This window comes from Rattus norvegicus, chromosome 11 (genome assembly GCF_021556685.1).
Source record: "Rattus norvegicus strain SHRSP/BbbUtx chromosome 11, alternate assembly SHRSP_T2T, whole genome shotgun sequence".
NCBI lineage: Eukaryota > Metazoa > Chordata > Mammalia > Rodentia > Muridae > Rattus > Rattus norvegicus.
Genome location: NC_141544.1, coordinates 8,771,616 through 8,779,736, shown reverse-complemented (window position 1 = coordinate 8,779,736; position 8,121 = coordinate 8,771,616). Strand labels below are relative to the sequence as shown.

The window sequence follows — 8,121 nt, the reverse complement described above, 5'->3', positions numbered from 1 at the left end:
GAATTTTTGATTCCATTCGTGAAAATTTTTCTATATCCCGAACGGTCCACTTATTACTACTGCGGACCATTGGGACCTAACCAAATTCACGATGTTACTCAGATTCGGCTCACCAAATTTTGATGAATCTTTAAAAGTACACATATTACAAGAGCAGGCTACTGGGAACTAACTGAATTCACAAAGTAACAGAGTATCAGTTCGTTAAAACGTTGCTCTATCTTGAATAACAAGCTTATTACATGCGAATGCTGTTGGGAACCTACTGAATTCATCATGATACTTATTTTCCGTTCCTTAAAATGTTGCTCTATATTGAAAAGCAAACTCATACAAGCATGTCCAATAGGGAAATCACTGAATTCTCTTACAAATTTTGATTCCATTCGTGAAAATTTTTCTATATCCTGAACAGTCCACTTATTACTACTGCGGCCCATTGGGAACTCACCAAATTCACCATGTTACTCACATTCGGCTCACCTAATTTTGATAAATCTTTAAAAGTACACATATTACAAGACCAGGCTACTGGGAACTAACTGAATTCACAAAGAAACAGTGTTTCAGTTCGTTAAAACGTTGCTCTATCTTGAATAAAAAGCTTATTACATGCGAATGCTATTGGGAACCTACTGAAATCACCATGATACTTAGATTCCGTTCCTTAAAATGGTGCTCTATATTGAAGAGCAAACTCAAACAAGCATGTCCCATTGGGAACTCAGTGAATTTGCCTAGAAATTTTGACTCCATTCGTGAAAATTTTTATATATCCCGAGCAGTCCACTTATTACTATTGCGGACAATTGGGAACTAACCAAATTCACGATGTTACTCAGATTCGGCTCACCAAATTTTGATAAATCTTTAAAAGTACACATATTACAAGAGCAGGCTACGGGGAACTAACTGAATTCACAAAGAAACAGTGTTTCAGTTCGTTAAAACGTTGCTCTATATTGAATAACAAGCTTATTAGATGCGAATCCTATTGGCAACCTACTGAATTCACCATGATACTTAGATTCTGTTCCTTAAAATGTTGCTCTATATTGAAAAACAAACTCGTACAAGCATGCCCCATTGGGAAATCACTGACATCTCCTAGAAATATTGATTTCATTCGTGAAAATTTTACTATATCCTGAAGAGTCCACTTATTACTACTGCGGCCCATTGTGAACTAACCGAATTCACCATGTTACTCAGAATCAGCTCACCAAATTTTGAAAAATTTTAAAAGTACACATATTACAAGAGCAGGCTACTGGGAACTAACTGAATTAACAAAGAAATAGTGTTTCAGTTCGTTAAAACTTTGCTCTATCTTGAATAACAAGCTTATTACATGCGATTCCTATTAGGAACCTACTGAAATCACCATGATACGTAGATTCCGTTCCTTAAAATGTTGCTCGAAAGTATTACAGCTCTTTTAGAATTTTTCTAGTAGGTTTTCTGACTTCGGTCGGAAAACCCCCCCAAAAAAAAATTTTGCTCGATATTGAAAAGCAATCTCATACAAGCATGTCCCATTGGGAAATCACTGAATTCGCCTAGAAATTTTGATTCCATTCGTGAAAATTTTTCTATATCCCGAACAGTCCCCTTATTACTACTGCGGACCATTAAACCTAACCAAATTCACGATGTTACTCAGATTCGGCTCACCAAATTTTGATAAATATTTTAAGTACACATATTACAAGAGCAGGCTCCTAGGATCTAACTGAATTCACAAGAAACAGTGTTTGAGTTCGTTAAAACGTTGCTCTATCTTGAATAACAAGTTTGTTACATTCAAATCCTATTGGGAACCTACTGAATTCACCATGATACTTAGATTCCGTTCCTTAAAATGTTGCTCTGAATTGAAATGCAAACTCATACAAGCATGTCCCGTTGGGAACTCACTGAACTCGCCTAGAAATTTTGATTCCATTCGTGAAAATTTTTCTATATCCCGAACAGTCCACTTATTACTACTGCGGACCATTGGGACCTAACCAAATTCACGATGTTACTCAGATTCGGCTCACCAAATTTTTTTTTTAAGTTTTTCTTTCCTTTTCTTTTTTTCGGAGCTGGGGACCGAACCCAGGGCCTTGCGCTTGCTAGGCAAGTGCTATACCGCTGAGCTAAATTCCCAACCCCACCAAATTTTGATAAATCTTTAAAAGTACACATATTACAAGAGCAGGCTACTGGGAACTAACTGAATTCACAAAGAAATAGAGTATCAGTTCATTAAAACGTTGCTCTATCTTGAATAACAAGCTTATTACATGCGAATGCTGTTGGGAACCTACTGAATTCACCATGATACTTAGTTTCCGTTCCTTAAACTGTTGCTCTATATTGAAAAGCAAACTCATACAAGCATGTCCAATTGGGAAATCATTGAATTCGCCTAGAAATTTTGATTCCATTCGTGAAAATTTTTCTATATCCCGAACAGTCCACTTATTACTACTGCGGCCTATTGGGAACTATCCGAATTCACTATATTACTCAGATTCGGCTCAACAAAATTTGATAAATTTTTAAAAGTACAAATGTTACAAGAGCAGGCTACTGGGAACTAACTAAATTCACAAAGATACAGTGTTTCAGTTCGTTAAAACTTGCTCTAAATTGAACAACAAGCTTATTACATGCGAATCCTATTGGGAACCTACTGAATTAACCATGATATTTAGATTCCGTTCCATATGTTGCTCTATATTGAAAAGCAAACTCACACAAGCATGTCCCATTGGGAAGTCACTGAATTCGCCTAGAAATTTTGATTCCATTCGTGAAAATTTTTCTATATCCCGAACAGTCCACTTATACTAATGCGGCCTATTGGGAACTAAACGAATTCACTATGTTACTCATATTCAGCTCACCAAATTTTGATAAATCTTTAAAAGTACACATATTACAAGAGTAGGCTACTGGGAACTAACCGAATTAACAAAGAAACAGTGTTTCAGTTCTTTAAATGGTTGCTCTATCTTGAATAACAAGCTTATTACATTCGAATCCTATTGGGAACTCCTGAATTCACCATGTTACGTAGATTCCGTTCTTTAAAATGTTGTTCTATATTGAAAAGCAAACTCATACAAGCATGTCCCATTGAAACTCACTGAATTCGCCTAGAAATTTTGATTCCGTTCGTGAAAACTTTTCTAGATCCCGAAAAGTCCACTTATTACTACTCAGGCCTATTGGGAACTAACCGAATTCACGATGTTACTCAGATTCGGCTCACCAAATTTTGATAAATCTTTAAAAGTACACATAGTACAAGAGCAGGCTACTGGGATCTAATTGAGTTCACAAAGAAATAGTGTTTCAGTTCGGTAAAACGTTGCTCTATCTTGAATAACAAGCTTATTACATGCGAATCCTATTGGGAACCTACTGAATTCACCATGATACTTAGATTCCGTTCCTTAAAATGTTGCTCTATATTGAAAAGCAAACTCATACAAGCATGTCTCATTGGGAACTCACTGAATTCGCCTAGAAATTTTGATTCCATTCGTGAAAATTTTTCTATATCCCGAACCGTCCACTTATTACTACTCAGGCTTATTGGGAACTAACCGAGTTCACCATGTTACTCAGATTTAGCTCACCAAATTTTGATAAATCTTTAAAAGTACTCATATTACAAGAGCCTGCTACTGGGAATTAACTGAATTCAAAAAGATTCTGTGTTTCAGTTCGTTAAAACGTTGCTCTATCTTGAATAACAAGCTTATTACATGAGAATCCTATTGGGAACCTACTGAATTCACCATGATACTTAGATTACGTTCCTTAAAATGTTGCTCTATATTGAAAAGCAAACTCAGCAAGCATGTCCCATTGGGAACTCACTGAATTCGCCTAGAAATTTTGATTCCATTCGTATAAATTTTTCTATATCCCGAACAGTCCACTTATTACTACTGCGGCCTATTGGGAACTAATCGAATTCACAATGTTACTCAGATACGGCTCACCAAATTTTGATAAATCTTAAAAGTACACATATTATAAGGGCCTGCTACTTGGAACTAACTGAATTCACAAAGAAACAGTGTTTCAGTTCGCTAAAACGTTGCTCTATCTTGAATAACATGCTTATTACATGCGAATCCTTGGGGAATCTACTGAATTCACCATGATACTTAGATTCCGTTCTTTAAAATGTTGCTCTATATTGAAAAGCAAACTCATACAAGCATGTCCCATTGGGAACTCACTGATTTACCTAGAAATTTTGATTCCATTCGTGAAAATTTTTCTATATCTCGAACAGTCCACTTATTACTACCGCGGCGTATTGGGAACTAACCGAATGCACCATGTTACTCAGATTCGGGGCAACAAATTTGATAAATCTTTAAATGTACACATATTACAAGATCAGGCTACTGGGAACTAACTGAATTCACAAAGATACAGTGTTTCAGTTCATTAAAACGTTGCTCTATCTTGAATAACAAGCTTATTAAATGCGAATCCTATTGGGAATCTCCTGAATTCACCATGTTATTTAGATTCCGTTCTTTAAAATGTTGCTCTATATTGAAAAGCAAACTCATACAAGCATGACCCATTGGGAACTCACTGAATTCGCCTAGAAATTTTGATTCAGTTCGTGAAAATTTTTCTATATCCCGAACAGTCCACTTATAACTAATGCGGCCTATTGGGAACTAAACGAATTCACTAGTTACTCATATTCGGGTCACCAAATTTTGATAAATCTTTAAAAGTACACATATTACAAGAGCAGGCTACTGGGAACTAACCGAATTCACGATGTTACTCAGATTCGGCTCACCAAAATTTGAAATCTTTAAAAGTACACATATTACAAAAGCCTGGTACTGGGAACTAACTGAATTCACAACGAAACAGTGCTTCAGTTCGTTAAAACGTTGCTCTATCTTGAATAACAAGCTTATTACATGCGAATCCTAATGGGAACCTACTGAAATCACCATGATACTTAGATTCCGTTCCTTAAAATGTTGCTCTATATTGAAGAGCAAACTCATACAAGCATCTCCCATTGGGAACTCACTGAATTCGCCTAGAAATTATTATTCCATTCGTGAAAATTTTTCTATATCCCGAACAGTCCACTTATTACTACTGCAGCCCATTGTGAACTAAACGAATTTACGATGTTACTCGGATTCGGCTCACCAAATTTTGATAAATCTTTAAAAGTACACATATTACAAGGGCCTGCTATTGGGAACTAACCGACTTCACAAAAAAACAGTGTTATAGTTCGTTAAAACGTTGCTCTATCTTGAATAACAAGCTTATTACATGCGAATCCTAATGGGAACCTACTGAAATCACCATGATACTTAGATTCCGTTCCTTAAAATGTTGCTCTATATTGAAAAGCAAACTTATACAAGCATCTCCCATTGCGAACTCAGTGAATTCGCCTAGTAATTTTGATTCCATTCGTGAAAATTTTTCCATATCCCGAACATTCCACTTATTACTACTGCGGCCTATTGGGAAATCTCCGAATTCACCATGTTACTCAGATTCGGCTCACCAAATTTTGATATATCTTTAAAAGTACACATATTACAAGGGCCTGCTACTGGGAACTAACTGAATTCACAATGAAACAGTCTTTCAGTTCGTTAAAACGTTGCTCTATCTTGAATAACAAGCTTATTACATGCGAATCCCATTGGGAACCCACTGAATTCACCTTGATACTTAGATTCCGTTCCTTAAAATGTTGCTCTATATTGAAAAGCAAACTCATACAAGCATGTCCCATTGGGAACTCACTGAATTCGCCTAGAAATTTTGATTCCATTCGTGAAAATTTTACTATATCCCGAAAAGTCCACTTATTACTACTGCGGCCCATTGGGAACTAACCGATATCACGATGATACTCAGATTCGGCTCACCAAATTTTGATAAATCTTTAAAAGTACACATATTACAAAGGCCTGCTACCGGGAACTAACTGAATTCACAAAGAAACAGTGTTTCAGTTCGTTACAACTTGCTCTATCTTGAATAACAAGCTTATTATATGCGAATCCTATTGGGAACCTACTGAATTCACCATGATACTTAGATCCCGTTCCTTAATATGTTTCTCTATATTGAAAAACAAACTCATACAAGCATGTCCCAGTGGGATATCACTGAAATCTCCCAGAAATTTTGATTCCATTCGTGAAATTTTTTCTATATCCCGAACAGTCCACTTATTACTACTGCGGCCCATTGGGAACTAAACGAATTCACGACGTTACTCAGATTCGGCTCACCAAATTTTGATAAATCTTTAAGTACACATATTACAAGAGCCTGCTACTGGGAACTAACTGAATACACAAAGAAACAGTGTTTCAGTTTGTTAAAACGTAGCTCTATCTTGAATAACAAGCTTATTACATGCGAATCCTATTGGGAACCTACTGACTTCACCATGATACTTAGATTCCGTTCCTTAAAATCTTTCTCTATATTGAAAAGGAAACTCATACAAGCATGTCCCATTGAGAAATCACTGAAATCTCCTAGAAATTTTGATTCCATTCGTGAAAATTTTTCTATATGCCGAAGGGTCCACTCATTACTACTGCGGCCTATTGGGAACTAAACGAATTCACTATGTTACTCATATTCGGGTCACCAAATTTTGATAAATCTTTAAAAGTACACATATTACAAGAGAAGGCTACCGGTAACTAACCGATTTCACGATGTTACTCAGATTCGGCTCAAAAAATTTTGATAAATCTTTAAAAGTACACATATTAGAAGGGCCTGCTACTGGGAACTAACTGAATTCCCAAGAAACACTGTTTCAGTTCGTTAAAACGTTGCACTATCTTGAATAACAAGGTTATTACATGCGAATCCTAATAGGAACCTACTGAAATCACCATGATACTTAGATTCCGTTCCTTAAAATGTTGCTCAAATTGAAAAGCAAACTTATATAGCATGTCCCATTGGGAACTCACTGCAGTCGCCTAGAAATTTTGATTCCATTCGTGAAAATTTTTCTATATCCCGAAGAGTCCACCTATTCCTACTGCGCCCCATTGGGAACTAACCGAATTCAGGATGTTACTCAGATTCGGCTCACCAAATTTGGATAAATCTAGAAAAGTACCCATATTACAAGGGCCTGCTACTGGGAACTAACTGAATTCACAAAGAAACAGTGTTTCAGTTCGTATAAACAGCTCTATCTTGAATAACAAGCTTATTACATGCGAATTCTATTGGGAACCTACTGAATTCACAATGATAATTAGATTCCGTTCCTTATGTTGCTCTATATTGAAAAGCAAACTCATACAAGCATGTCCCATTGGGAAATCACTGAAGTCGCCTAGAAATTTTGATTCCATTCATGAAAATTTTTCTATATCCCGAACAGTCCTCTCAATACAACTGCTGCCTATTGGGAAATAAACGAATTCACTATGTTACTCATTTCGGGTCACCAAATATTGATAAATCTTTAAAAGTACACATATTACAAGACCAGGCTACTGGGAACTAACCGAATTCACGATTTTACTCAGATTCGGCTCACCAAATTTTGATAAATCTTTAAAGGTACACATATTACAAGGGTCTGCTACTGGGAACAAACTGAATTCACAAAGAAACAGTTTCAGTTCGTTAAAACTTTGCTCTATCTTTAACAACAAGCTTATTACATGCGATTCCTAATGGGAAAATACTAAAATCACGATGATATTTAGATTCCGTTCCTTAAAATGTTGCTCTATATTGAAAAGCAAACTTATACAAGCATGTCCCATTGGGAATTCACTGAATTCACCTAGAAATTTTGATTCCATTCGTGAAAATTTTACTATATCCAGAACAGTCCACTTATTACTACTGCGGCCTATTAGGAACTACCTGAATTCACCATGTTACTCAGATTCGGCTCACCAAATTTTGATAAATCTTTAAAAGTACACATATTAAAAGAGCCTGCTACTGGGAACTAACTGAATTTACATAGAAAAAGTGTTTCAGTTCTTTAAAACGTTGCTCTATCTTGAATAACAAGCTTATTACATGCGAATCCTAATGGAAACCTACTGAAATCACCAT

At 36.1% G+C, this 8,121-nt stretch overlaps 1 non-coding gene across 1 annotated transcript; it reads left to right on the top strand.

The window, feature by feature from the left end:
- Positions 1–1,422: 1,422 nt before the first annotated feature.
- LOC148002459 (U7 small nuclear RNA) lies at positions 1,423–1,484 on the top strand. Its single transcript, XR_015633772.1, has one exon. It is a non-coding gene; the product is annotated as a U7 small nuclear RNA (small nuclear RNA).
- Positions 1,485–8,121: the final 6,637 nt, after the last annotated feature.